At 38.9% G+C, this 14,858-nt stretch overlaps 1 protein-coding gene across 1 annotated transcript in view; it reads left to right on the top strand.

Moving 5' to 3' along the window:
- Positions 1-13,979, top strand: part of LRRIQ3 (leucine rich repeats and IQ motif containing 3) — a 416,288-nt gene extending 402,309 nt beyond the window's left edge. Inside the window, exon 9 of the transcript XR_010117296.1 lies at positions 13,967-13,979. The gene's annotated coding sequence lies outside the window, so the exon portion shown is untranslated. The remainder of the gene's footprint in view (positions 1-13,966) is intronic.
- Positions 13,980-14,858: the final 879 nt, after the last annotated feature.

Below are 14,858 nucleotides of genomic sequence, written 5' to 3'. Positions count from 1 at the left end.
TTATCCTCGAAGAGGAGTAAGAGTGTAAAGCAGTGACCTGGATTTAGATTACTGTTTAATGTACACATCGCTGGAAGAGGAGAGATACAGTGAGCATAAAAGTATAAGCTTTTTTGCACCATTGAAGGAATGTGATAATGTTATTTTCTTAATAAACACATTTTCTGGGTATTTTGAGTCTGACATTGGAAACCCTGGCTTTGATATAAACATGGGTTTAACTCAGTAACAGAATGGCTTTTTTTTTTTTTTTTTGGTATAAGCCCCTCACTACATCTTACTCTTGATTGATTCTTCTGGAGGATGTTGTGAGACTTACATTTGAGAAAAACTCAAGATGCCTACTAAAAATATAGGTCACTTTAAAAAACTATTATCAATTGTTCTTCAATATTCATTACAGTTCTTATGAATTTTCTATGGTGAAATAAGCTTTGAGTCTTTTTTTGGTACACATGAATGATATAAATTAATTATACATGCATACATATTAATTTCAGAATACTTTAGCATTTGTCCTAAGTAGCTAATATTTTAATATATTTAATATTTTTCTATGCTATGAAAGATAAAAAATTCTTAATTTCATTCTGAAGTTCATATATATAGTGATGTTTATTATGCTTATCAAATCTTAGAAGTTTTGTCTAATGGATTGTTAGTTTTAATTATGAGCTATATAGAAATGAATGGCTTTATCATTATAATTGTAGGAATATAACTAGAAGTGGGAACTTCAAGTTTACTCAAAAAAATGAATATACCATTGAATCCTTTGATCTGTATTTTGAATTTTGCATACTCACTAATCTCATTAACTTTCAAAAAAGTGGAAAAATATTTTGTGTTAAATTTTCATTTAAAAATATGCAAAATATCGGACCCTTAGTAATCTCAGTAAAAGAAGCAATCAAGAATATTTTCCTTGTTTTCATAGTGGGACTGAGGCCTGAAAGATTTGGAATATTAACACCTGCATTGGTGTTAGTTTGAGAGCAGTTTTATATAGCCCAATCATATTTTCCTTTTCTGGTATAAAATTAAATATCAGATCTTTTCTGAATGTGCAACTTTCAGAAGTAGTAAGGATGCACAAAAGAAACAGTGCCTGGACCATAACTCCCTCTGCTCCCAGAGACTGTTTCCCTTGGTGGAGGTGTTCAGTGTGTATTTAGAGCAGAAAACTCATGACACAGAAGTGGAAGGTTCTGTGCTTTCATAATGTGTTATTCCATGTTACCAACCCAAGCGAGTCAGACCAAACCAAACCAAACCAAACCAAAGTGTTTTATATAAACATAAAGCACTGGCTGAGATTGTAGTATATTAAATTCTTATTTCCATTCTCTTGCATAGCTATTAAGAAAAAGATTTTTCCTTGAGTCAGAGCTTTGTTATTTTTACCACCATGCCCTCTGTATTGTGCAATCACAGCTGATGAGAAATTGTGATGTTATTAGTCCCACTTGGAGAAATTTTCTCCAGGGAATAGCCTGTTCTTTATGACATTTACTATTGTAAAGTAATCCTCTTTTGACTTTTATTGATAATGAGTCCTCACTCTAGTGGTTAAAACCCAGCCGTTCTTGAACTAATCAAATGGAAACAGATATGAAGAACCGAAAAAAGATACAAACAGTAAAATCAAAGTATTTATACAGCTTCGCTCTCCTTTGATTAAAGTTCCCCAGAAATATATGAGAGAGACTAAATTACTATAATTAGTGCTAAGATCTGCTAAGAAATTTTACCTGACTGAACTAAGAACTTTAAGCCTTTAAGTGACTGTAATGTTTTTCTTACTTATGGAAAAAGATATTTACTGGCTACACAATTTCCTTTTTCTATCTGTGACCAATTCTTCTGTGGGTTAGAAATGGATGGGATTAAACTCAAAATATATGTTTGAATCTATGCAGTCTGCATAGACTTGCTCTGTTCGATGGCCCAAATCTTACCTCTAACTCAAGTTGCCTCTTGCCCATGTGATCAGTAAAATCATTGGCCTGAATGATAGAACGTAGACAGTGGGTCTCAGTGGTCACCACAAGGACCAGAAAGACAACAGCATCTTCTTTGAAAGTAAATCTGCGGAGTATGTTCTGGCGTTCATAGCCCAAAACAACAGGCCAAGTTTCAACTGACAATGGAGCTCCTATTTACTGAATGCTTATTATGTACCATGCATTTTAGATTTATTGTTTCTAATCCTTATGCCAAACCTGCAAGGTAGTTAAGAGTACTGCCATTTTTATACATGAGAAAACTGATGCTCGGTAAAATTAAGGAACTTGCCCAAAATGGAATAGGTAGTACTGATGAATCTAGGCTCTCACTGTGGGTGTATCTGGCTCTATCCTGTCAGCTCAGGGAAAATTTATTAGATTTACCAGGCTAAACTGCAGTAGACCAGAGCAATATTAGTTTTCTATTACTGTGTAACAAATTATCACCAACTTAGTGACTTAAAACAAGACATTATTATTATTCTAGGGTTTCCATGATATAATAAATATAAGTATAATTTATATATAAATTATTTGTATTGTATTTATACATGTTATAATTATACATATTTATATGTATAAATAAAACATAATGTAAGGATGGGAGTGACACTTCATCAACTTTATCGATTTCATTGTTTAGAATTGAGTCACGTTCAATGGGAGGGGATTATATGAAGACATGGACAATTGGGGGTCACTCTAGGAGTGTCTGGTCTACTATAGTGCCTATAATCAGAGTAGAACACAGCTATTAGGATATTTTTCCATGAATTCATTACTTCGTCCTGTTCAGTTTATTTTAAAGACAGTTTATTATTCCTCATTTGCCTGAATGTTCTTGAAGGCCTTGCTGCTTATACAGACACTTAGGAGAAGTAAAAGCAACATTAGTGTTCTTGTGTTTATTTCAATGTTCTGAATGACATTTCCAAAAAGTACGTTATTTATGCTTGTTTGTATATTTCTATTTACGTAAAATATTGAGAAAAATGCTATTCCAGTCCCAATCATTCAAAAACATTAAAATAAAAGCCGAAGAGGGACAGAAAATCATGAGTGTTCTGACCATGGAAATTTCAGTTTGTTCTCTGTCTTAGTAAGACATGTGGGAAAAGTTTTATTCCAAATGTTTGGCCAGAATTTCGTTTATTTTCTTCCTTCCCCTTCCCTTTCTTGCCTTTCCTTTTTTCTTTTCATTTATCTCTTCTTTCTTTCCCTCTCACCTTTGTCCCCTCTCCCTCCATTTTTATCTTTCTGCCAATTATACAATGTTATGTTTGAAAATTACAAGCCTGGAAGACCTCTGCTTTATTGCAACTCTGCTGCTAATTGTCTTTACACGTTAGCTTTATTTCCTTTTTCCATAAAATGAGGAAGCTAGTTGAAGTAACATACTGCTGCAAAGAAACATATACAGAGAGGGGTAACCCAGTTGCTGCAGGCAGCATCTCACAGGTGTGAGCGGTTTGTTAGAATCACAATAAAACATCATGCGATTCCATCCTCAAAGAGTTCATCTATCCCTAATAAACTGACTAGAGGTACTGACACGCACATATGCCATGAAAATCAGGATGCCAACAGACTCACCTGACATTTAAGCAATATTTGACTAATCCAAAGTCTGCTGGTCTCCTCTGGTGGGTAAATACATTCAGTTAGTATTAAAGAGCCCTAATTAAGAGAGAAGGAGATACTACAAAGGGCTCTTTTCATCAGCATAGGGAAGTTTGATGCCATGACTGCCCACAAGCCAGAAACACAGTCACGATATATTAGTATTCGATTGACACCAAGTGCTCCTTATCCTTTGGCATCCACTTTCAATCCTTCATATAGACCGCAGACCTTCTGTCAGGTTGGCATATTTACTGAATGTTAAGTTGTTATATTGTACAGCTTGTTGTTTTGTTTTGAGAGACATCCATTCTTGTTTGGATTCAGAAGACATTCTATTTACATAATTATGATATATATCATAACATTGTAATACATAATGTATTTAGCACATATACAATCTCATGGCTTCAGACTTCTCTAAAACAAAAGGCTGATTTGATTTTTTATCATTTTATTTGTTTTGGAAAATGGGCTTGTCTTAGACCATTTGTGCTTCTATAAGAAAATACCACAAACTGGGTAATTCATAAGAAAGAGAAGTTTATTGCCTCACAGTTCTGGAAGCTGGAAGGTCCAAAATCAAGGTGTTAGCATCTAACCAGGGCCTTCTTGCTGCATCATCACATGACGGAAGGTAGAAGAGTAAGAATTTGAGACAAGAAACTCACTCCCATGAGCCCTTTTCAAGATGGCATTAATCTATTTCTGTGAGCTCTGCCCTCATGACCAAAATACCTCCCACTAGAACTCACCTCCCAGAACCGTCCCACTGGGGATTACGTTTCTAGCACTTGATTCTGGGTGATGCATTCAAACCATAGCAAGGCTTTTACCTGAGTTTGCTACCAAATGCTGTAGATACACCAGTATTGCTATAGCAGCCTTTTACTTCTTATTCTGGAAACAGTATGATTCATTTTAAGGCTTACACTAGTCTGTTTTTGTAAGAGTTCGTACTTAGTAGGCAGTAGGTTCAGAGAATCCTACCTTATGCTATTTTGTGGCATATATTCCTTCTTCATTCTTAACTGTAATTTTTTTGTCTCTGTTATATAGGAGGTAATTTAGTTTACACCAGGGATAAGTCTCTTTGTTTACTTTTAGTACTTCACTATTATAATCACAAAATACTTTTTAAAAATGATATTTCATATTTTACAGAGTTTTTTTATATATATAATCTCATTTGACCCTAACTGCACTTTAGCAACGGAAACATAGATTATTTGTAACTGATAGATAAAATAATTATCCTGGGACAGGTTCAGCAGTTTATAAAATAATAGCCAATATCTTGTGAATGCTTAATATGTTTCAGACACTGACCTAAGCATTTTATATGCATAAATTTTATTACACACGCGCACACACACACACACACACACACACACTCACACCCCTATTGTTCCCATTTTGTAGAAAAGGAACCTGAGGCTTAGGAAAATTAAGTGACAGGTCTGGAGACACAGTGGGCATAAGTGCAGAACCGGGATGCAGGCCCATCCATCCGACTCCAAAGATCATACTCTTCTTCAATATTGTGTTTCCCGAGATGAAAATATGGTTTAGCACTAATAACATTCTGCTAAATTGGAGGAGTAAAGTGTTGGTCTCTGGGAACTGTAATAACTATAGTGTTGCTTAGTGTATTCAAAAAAAACTTCACATTTTAAATACAAGAGGAAAAATAGTGTGTTTTGTAGAAAACTAAAATTAGCTGTACACTTGGAAAGCAATTTAATATGATCAACTTACCCTTCTAACAATACTTTCTAAGATACAACATCTCACTGTACAATTAACAGGCAGTTAGCAGAATGCTGTTGCTTGGATTCAAATAGCAAACCGAGTGGCTGTGCTGGGATTCTACTTTGGGTTTCCTACTCTGGTTATCAAGCAGGTCCTCGAATTGTTTATTCCTTTTACCAGTGGAAATTGCTCATGGAATTCCTTCACTGGAGTTTATTCTATGGTCATACAACTTTTTTCTTTCTAAGTACTTGAAGAGACCTTTTTCTTTTACTGGAGCAATTGGACTTGGAAGCAGAAAACTTTAGAGTTCACACCCTATTTCTGCCAATACGAGTGAAGTAATAGGAGAACTCTCTCATCTTTCTTTAGGTCACAGTTTCTGCCATGATCACAACTGAACAAACCACAGGTAGCTCAACCAGGCAGAAAAAAGTCAAGCCACAGCAAGATGCTATTAGTGATCTTGTTTACCTGGTTTATCTGTGTTGGGCATCAGAATTTTGATTGTAGTAGGTAGTGTGGTATATACCAAATCCAGATTTTTTTTTTTTTTTTTTTTTTTTTTTTTTTTGGTGGAGTCTTGCTCTGTCACCAGTCTGGAGTGCAGTGGCTCAATCTCAGCTCACTGCAACCTCCGCCTCCTGGGTTCAGGCGATTCCCCTGCCTTAGGCCCCCGAGTAGCTGGGACTACAGGTGCCTGCCACCACGCCCGGTTAATTTTTTGTATTTTTAGTAGAGACGAAGTTTCTCCATGTTAGCCAGGATGGTCTCGATCTCCTGACCTCGTGATCCACCCACCTCGGCCTCTCAAAGTGCTGGGATTACAGGCGTGGGCCACCGCACCTGACCCAGAAATATTTTTTAAAATGCTTGGAGAAGACCCTTTGCCATGTGACATTATGAAGTTAATACAGATTGTTCCAGAATGAATTTCTAACTTGTTCTCACCAGTTAGTAAAATTATTTTCCCCTTTTTATTTTTCTTGCCAACAGAATAATTCTGTTCTACTTTAGACATCTTAAATTATCCAAGTTTTGCTGATTTTGTTCCTGTCTAAGCCTGTTCTGTAGTATGTTGTGGACTTTGGTTGGTTTGCATTTCCGACATCTCTTCCTCTTTCTGTTGATAGCATGGAGGTGATTTTGCTTTAAGGAGCCTATCCCACTGGATATGAGGCAAAGTAACCATTCATCAAGGGCCCTGCCCTTCTCAAGGCAAAGGGCCAATGATCCAAGTTAAGCCAGCTAGATTTTCTCATCTTAGAATTGGATTCCTAAGCTGAGAACCAAAAGAATAAACATGGTGAGAGCTGACTGCTTCTGTTTTTAAAGAGACTGCTCAACAGTTTCCGATTCCAGATTCCCATAGCTGATTTTCCAAAACTGTTTGAGATGATTTTTAAAAATTATTTTATTTAATTGTATGTTCTATCCTGTATTCATCTTTCAAATGCCTTTATCCAGCTCTGGCTTCAGTTGCCTGCCAAAGATTCTAACTGATATAAGAACGTAATTGAATTAATTGTTCATCCATATTTTATCTACACTTGTGCAGGTCCTAAATGTAGCTAACAAGAGTGTTCTTTCCATATGTATATCTACCCGTTCCTCTTTCTGTGTTCTGTGTTTTGTTCTGTCCCTACTGCTACTTTTAGAAAGAAAAGTATGTATATTAAATTGTTGCTGGATGCGTATTGAAAACTAATTCTTCCACTGGACAGAAATAACAGATGTGGTTTATTTTCTTTTAATAACCTCGCCTTAAACTCATTCAGGTTGATTGTCTTTTTGTTTCCGTCTTATAGCTATATAGGCTTCAAAATGCTTAACACAGTACTAGTCAAATTATCTTAAATGTACATTAACTCTGTCACATTGAGAGTTCTAATAAATTGTTAAGGTATTTAAGCAAAGCCTAAAAGACGACAAAGAGTTCCCTAAAGAAAGAGGTAGCAAATTTGACAGTGTGACCTTAAACTGTTAAAACTTTGAGCACCTTTGAGGCCATATTATCTTTGTTGTTAATGGATAAATAGTATCAGATGGAAGGATGGACGCCTGGAGCAAGGCTGTGCACAGGCTGTGCAAGCAGGGGACACTGAATGAGGAGATTCTGTTCAGAAAAAAAAATGAGATGGTTATGTACTGAGGAGCAACCTTAATCTGAAAAATAACAGTAGGAAGCAGATCTCTGAGAAAAATATATGTCAGAGGTCATTATTACATCAGAGATAAAGAGAGATCTCCAATTCCAAACAGAATGTTAAAACATGCATGAAAAAGGGGTGGAAATGACTATCATTAAAACACTTTTCTTTTAGCTATACTTACCCAGAAAACCTCAGTAGTCTTGGGCTAACACTTGAGCAAGAATAATATGAATTTCAGCACTCGTATATATCCAACACCTTCTAAGAATATGCTTAGTTATTATTTAAATGGTCTAATGTTAATCTGCCATATCTTTCCCACTAACTCCAAAATGCATTTTATCATTGGCATATTAGGTAATAAATGTAATGGCATTACTTACTTCTTGGCATGCTTCAGACATTAGGAGGCTTAAGACAGAAAATCATGTTTTAGAAATACAAATTTCTTTACTACAGAACATCTTTTGTTCTGAAATGAGATGCTTAGGCTTTCTTTGTGTTTTCCTATTTTAAATTTTCATGATGTTCTCTGGAAAGGTGAATAGTAGATAATCTCTAATTGGTTGAATTTCTGAATCCCTCCAGGAGCTTGCAGAAACATTCTCTTGTATTTAGAATTACATGTAACAAGTTATTAGGGAGATAAAGACAAGACTACAACTAGAATTCTTACCATAGATATCATGATACATACGTACATACATACACACAAGGTCCTTGTTGTACAAGTAACTTAGCATAAAATAATAGACATAAGAAAATCTCCTAAAAAGAGGTCAAAATTTCATACCAAATGCTGGGAGATGTGGGGGTTGATTGAGGCTTTATTTTGAAAAATTAATAATGAAAGTAACTTTATCTTATGCTTTAAAAATCTGGGCTACAGGCCAGGTGTGGTGGCTCAGGCCTGTAATCCCAGCACTTTGCCAGGCCAAGGTGGGTGGATCACCTGAGGTCAGGAGTTCAAGACCAGTCTGGTCAATATGGTGAAACCCCGTCTCTATTAAAAATACAAAAATTAGCAGGGCGTGGTGGTGGGCACCTGTAATCCCAGCTACTCAGGAGGCTGAGGCAGGAGAATCTCTTGAACCTGGGAGGCGGAGGTTGCAGTGAGCCGAAATTGCGCCATTTCATGCTAGCCTAGACAACAGAGCAACACTCCATCTCAAAAAAAAAAAAAAAAAATCTGTGCTACAATCATAATTTGTTATTAATTTTTAAAACAGACTGACTTAAGCATTTTATATATATATATATATATATACGTATACATGTATATATAGTATTTTTACATTTAGACAAAATAGTAGTATGATAGCACCACATTATATTCTAAATACAATTTTGACTTATGCAGCAAAATCACAAAAAGAATCAATTTTACAAAATATACTAGAACTTCATCAATTTTTCCAAGAGCCATTTTTTACACTTTAAAACTCAAAGCATTATCATTTGAAGCACCTTGTTGATTTTCTCTTCTTCAATTAACAGCTTTAAATCAGCCTAATCGTCACATACCAGTGGCTTTGCCTATGATTCTAGCAGTTGTTCAAGATCACTTATTCCCATGCCATGAAATGTTATTTTTGCAACATTTAACATTTTGCATGTATATTTAGATGTTTTCAGTCTTTTATGAGGCAGGAAGTGATCGTGTCAACATTAAGAAAGACCTGTGCTAATAATTAGAAGGATAGATGCTTGAATGCTGTTTCTTCCTGTGCGTACTGGAAACTATACAGACTAAGTAAAAACAGACAATACTTTGCCTAACACACTGAAAACACATTTAGGATTTAATATGAAATTACCCTGAATTATCAAGTAGTGTCTGAAATTTGTCAAAATCGTTAGGAGAACCTGGGCTTAAGCTTCCAGTCATTCTTTGCTTTCACTGATAAATCTGGGTATTAGTGAAAGCACAAATATCTAGAACACCTTTATCACACTATAGAACTAAAAAATGATATCCAAACCCTTCCTAATTTCTGCTTCCAACTTCCAGTAGAATATTTATTTTACTGCATGATTTTTCTTTGGATGCCTTAGCTGTCACTGAAGACCTCTAGCTATGTAACCTTATGTTCCAGCTTTTCCCCCATGGACTTTGATGGTGCGGATTGATTTATAACCAACATATTATATAGAATGAAAGAGGAAATAAATGAGCCATCTCTCAAAATATGTGATATACCTCAGAAACAATAGCTTTTCTTTATATTGATTGTTGGCAAATCCTATGCCTAGTAATCACCATTAAATTGTCCACTCGACGGCTGGGGAAAAGAATAATGTATCTTATATTTTGAGTGTTAGTGGTTAGTTACACAATAAATTGTGTTATGCATTTAGTCTAATAACAATATTGAATTTTGGCTCAATTAGAGCATTGTGTCTAAAATGCTAGGTAGTCAGAATCTGTTTATGTAAATTCCAATGGAGAGCCGGATGAGTGTAATATGTCAGTGATATTGCCATCATTTTTCTTTACATCCTCAAAGGAACATTATCTTTTTTTCTCTGTATATTTTAGCTACTTTAACCTAAATTTCACCTTCTGTCTTTTCTCCTTTCTGCATTTTCTCTCTTTCTTTTTCATTGTCTCCTCTACATTTGAATTCCCATTTCGTCAGTTGTTATTGTTACCTTAATGATTATCAATATTCTCTCCAGAGTGGGGCCATGTACAATTCTGTCATTTGTAGTAAGGCCTGGCACTGCCAAGCACTCTGCTAATTATTTTTCATCCATTCCTTCTAAGAACCTGCAGGACAGTTTTCTGGTTGGCCTGCTCCCTTTTCTCCTTGTAGTTCTCAAGAATAGCTGTAGATCGTGCTGTGTAGCATATTGTGCTGGGAATGCAACAACCTGAGGTGAAGAGGTACTGACAGGAACAGACTGGATCAGTTCTAATCCTCCTCTAAAAACAGATGTCCATCAGCATTTCTTTCCAACGGGTCCGTGACCCCAGGGAGTATAAATCCCAGGCGCGCCTGCTTTCCAGGGTTCCTGGGCTGTGGTGCAAGTGAGGCACACACAGATGAGACTTCATCTGCCCCCAGCAGCTTACTTGAGCTTGGGGGACATACCTCGCTTTGAAAAATTCTAGGCTTCTGTTTTCCCTTGATGCCTATCTACAAGTAGTAAGCCTGCTTCATGTAACTTGTTGTGTGTGCAGATGTTCTGTCTTACCAAACATAGACATGTTGGTAACCAGTGCACAGTGAACCTGCTTTACAAAATTGGCTCAGCAAGCAAGGTCCAGTCTGACAGAACCATGGGTTATTGGCAAATCAGGAGGAGTGATACCTCCCAGTACCCAGCCTAGGACAGAAACATCAGCCTGGGGATGCAGGAGCTGGACATGCAGCCAGATGTTTTATGGTGAAGAATGGTAGTAAGGGGAATATAAGATAAGTCACCCTTCCCCCCACAGACATGAATGAGCTGGCTGCAAAGATCAAGGCACAAAAAGAATTGTGGAAACAGGAGAGCAGCGCACCATCTCCTGTTTTTTGGGGGCACGTAAGTGATTGTTCATTTCCAGGGCTGGGGAGCTCTAGAAATGAGTGCTCAGGTAGATTCTGAGGCACCTGAGCAGAATTTTTTTTTTTTTTTTTTTTTTTTTTTTTGAGACGGAGTCTTGCTCTGTCGCCCAGGCTGGAGTGCAGTGGCGCAATCTCGGCTCACTGCAAGCTCCGCCTCCCGGCTTCACGCCATTCTCCTGCCTCAGCCTCTCCGAGTAGCTGGGACTACAGGCGCCCGCCACCATGCCCGGCTAATTTTTTGTATTTTTAGTAGAGACGGGGTTTCACCGTGGTCTCGATCTCCTGACCTCGTGATCCACCCGCCTCGGCCTCCCAAAGTGCTGGGATTACAAGCGTGAGCCACCGCGCCCGGCCCACCTGAGCAGAAATTAACACTTGGTTTACAGGTCTTCAAAGAAAGGGAGCACTATAAAACAGATAAAAAGAAAATCCAGGGAAACCTTCTGCAGTCTAGCTGATGTGTTTGTCTGATAAAGTGACATTGCAGAGCCAAGTGCCTCAGACCCAGTGGTGCAGTTAAGAATGGGGCCAGGCCGGGCGCGGTGGCTCACGCTTGTAATCCCAGCACTCTGGGAGGCCGAGGCGGGCGGATCACGAGGTCAGGAGATCGAGACCACGGTGAAACCCCGTCTCTGCTAAAAATACAAAAAATTAGCCGGGCGTGGTGGCGGGCGCCTGTAGTCCCAGCTACTCGGAGAGGCTGAGGCAGGAGAATGGCGTGAACCCGGGAGGCTGAGCTTGCAGTGAGCCGAGATTGTGCCACTGCACTCCAGCCTGGGTGACAGAGCGAGACTCCGTCTCAAAAAAAAAAAAAAAGAATGGGGCCAAAGTCTCCAGTTCCCCATCAGAGGCCAGTGACCCTATACTCCTGTGAAGATGAAAAAAGAAAGAAAGGACTTTTCTGGGGTTTTTGGATACTTGAGCCCACATGACAATGTTTCTAGGGCTTCTTAGGGGAAAAATTAAACTGAAGACATTGGGAGGTTTTTGAGACAAATGTGATGATTCATTGTGCTTACTTGCTTATGATGGTTATCTGTTTGTGGGTGGGACTCTGTGGGCCATTTTGGGTGCCAATGACCATGGTTCCCACTGCTGAATGATTTTAAGCATTGTTATTTTGGCTGCTTGTGACATAGAACATCACCACCACCTTAGGGGCTGTGTCCCCTCACAGCTATGAATTTGAGCCTTGGCTATTCAATAAAAGCTGTGATGCTTACTAAGTGGAGGAGAGGATACTACTTGGTTAATTCAAAACTTGCTACAGGTAAAAATGTTACAACCCACCTTGTCACAGTGTAATACCTCAGTTTGGCTCATCAAAAAGGTCTTCGGAGGAATGGAGACTAACAATGAACTATTGCAGGCTGAATGCCAAAGCTACTTGGGTGAGCAGCGAAAGAAGTATCCCAGATATAGTCAGGTGATAATTTTGACCTTGGCAGTATCCATCCAGGAAAAGGAGGCCCAACAGCCAGTAGGTGTCTTTTGTACTGGTGGCAGCATGTCACTCACCTGCGTATTCTTTTGGGCCCCCTTAGATAAGTTGACCAGCAAAGCTGCCAAGTTTAAATGAGGCCCTTTGCAGCAGCAGATCTTGGAAGCCATTCAACAAGTCAAGACCCAGACACCACCTCGAAAACCTTGAGTGCTACCCCGATAGAATTACTGGTGTGTGCAATGTTTATGCATGCTGACTGAAGTCTGTGACAACAGAAAACTGCTACCAGGGTATACCAGTCTCTCAAATTGGGGACTTATAAGTTGCCTGAGGCAGATATATCCCCTTTCGAATAGCAACTCCTTGTTTGCTATTGGGCACTGGTAGAGACTGAGCATCTTACAGGTGGAGTGCCACATGGGATGCTGTGACATGAACTTCTCATTCTCTCTCTTGGGCCTCACAAACTGAACCAATAATGTTAGATAAGCTCAACAAAGCTCAATTATCAAATGGAAATGGTACATTTAATATCAGGCCCAGCCAGGACTCTAAGTTATTAGTAGATTCCATGAGCAAATGGCTAGCTTATCAGAAGGGACCAAATGACCCATAAGGGATCCTTGGGTTCCTTCTATAGATACTTGCAACCCAAGATTCAGAAATATGCATGCCAACAGCATAGCATGGTTTACTGATGGCTCTGTGAAATAAGCAGACAGGGTCCACAGGGGTATGGCCACCATCCAGCCAGTGGATGGCCTTGTTTTGACTGAGACTGGACATGAATATTCTAGCCAATGTTAGAAGGGTGGTGCCGCCATCTAACAAGGTAGTACGTACACTAAAAACTGTACTCAATGCAAGGGAAAAATGGCACATACTGCATGTTAGAAAACACTGAGCACGGTGGGAGTGAATGTCAACCAGGCAGCCCTCCTGATGAAGCTGTGCCTGCAAAATATCAATTTCAGTGTTCCCAACATTTTTTCCCCTTTTCCCATTACAGTGCACATCCTGGGGGTGGTATGCATTTCAGATTGTCATAGTACCCCAGACAAGGACCCCTGACTCTAATCTGGAGACAATTCTTCCCCCAGGTGCCTCCCTTTTATGAGCTCCCACAGTGGTGAGGAACAGAACCAAGGAATACCAAGGTGCTAAGGTCCCTCTAGTAGCTTCTGGGGCATGTAATCCTTCCATTTGGGTGAACGAGTATGGGACATGACCTCTTCTTAACCTGAAGGTTGAAAGTTATTGGCCGAACAACATAAGGCAATGGGTGCCTTATACAGGCGGTAGTCTGGAGACTGAAACAGGACTGGGTCACTACACCAACTCAGCCCAATCCCCATGTGATAGGGGATTGGGGAACATCTGGGACCCCAGGAGGGAAGTGGGGTGAGGTACTAACTGTCAGTCTGCTTTTTTTACAAGGATGTGACAGCGGAGGCCTGGAAGAAAAATGCCTTGATTTGGCTGTGTAAGCTGTGGCCACTGCAGGTAACCTGAAGAAATGCTGAATCTGCTGTCCTGGACATCATTCTGTCCCAGATGACAGACACCTTTTCATCCTGCCGGTGGTGAACTACACCAGCATTCCCAATACTACAGTGCACGTCTATAGAAGCTGAGCCCTGGATTATCAAGTGAAGACCTGATACTTGCCACATGGGAGAGAGCCAGAGGGACCCTGTTTTAATTTAGCTGGTCTAAGGTGGCACAATGTCACAACCACAACTAACAAAACCTTGGCGGGATGGTATTTGGACACAGCCAGTCTTCTTTTGTCCCTTGCTGTCTATCTGTAGGCAATAAAACCATTTCATGTAACGTTGTGTGTACGGGTATACTGTCTCACCAGATTCAGACAGGTCAGTAACCAGCGCACAGTGAACCTGCTTCACACAGCCCTAAGACAGCGGGTACTATGATCAGCATTACCATTTTATAGATGAGAAACTGAGGCACAGAGAACTAAATCATATAGCTAGTAAGTGGCAGAATCAGAATGTGATCCCAGGCAATCTGGCCTGTAGAGTCTGTAATATTAACGACTATGGTATGGAGTCTTTGATGGATTAGGGAAAAAAATTACCGTTGCTCTTCCCAAAAATCTTATAATTAAATGACTATAATGATGTGAGCACAACCTTGGAAAATATAATTTTCCATAAATTTTAGATCATTAGGAAATATTGTCCATTTTCTTTCTTGGCTAACTTTGATCATTGAGAACAGCAGCATAGGAGTTTAATATTTATTTATTTACCCGATAGTAAGCATTTATCTAAACCCTATGGAAATCTTCAAATCAGTCATTTCATTT

This window comes from Symphalangus syndactylus, chromosome 12 (genome assembly GCF_028878055.3).
Source record: "Symphalangus syndactylus isolate Jambi chromosome 12, NHGRI_mSymSyn1-v2.1_pri, whole genome shotgun sequence".
In the NCBI taxonomy this organism is placed as follows: domain Eukaryota; kingdom Metazoa; phylum Chordata; class Mammalia; order Primates; family Hylobatidae; genus Symphalangus; species Symphalangus syndactylus.
The sequence above is the reverse complement of the archived record's forward strand: the minus strand, read 5'-3'. Positions and strand labels throughout refer to the sequence as shown.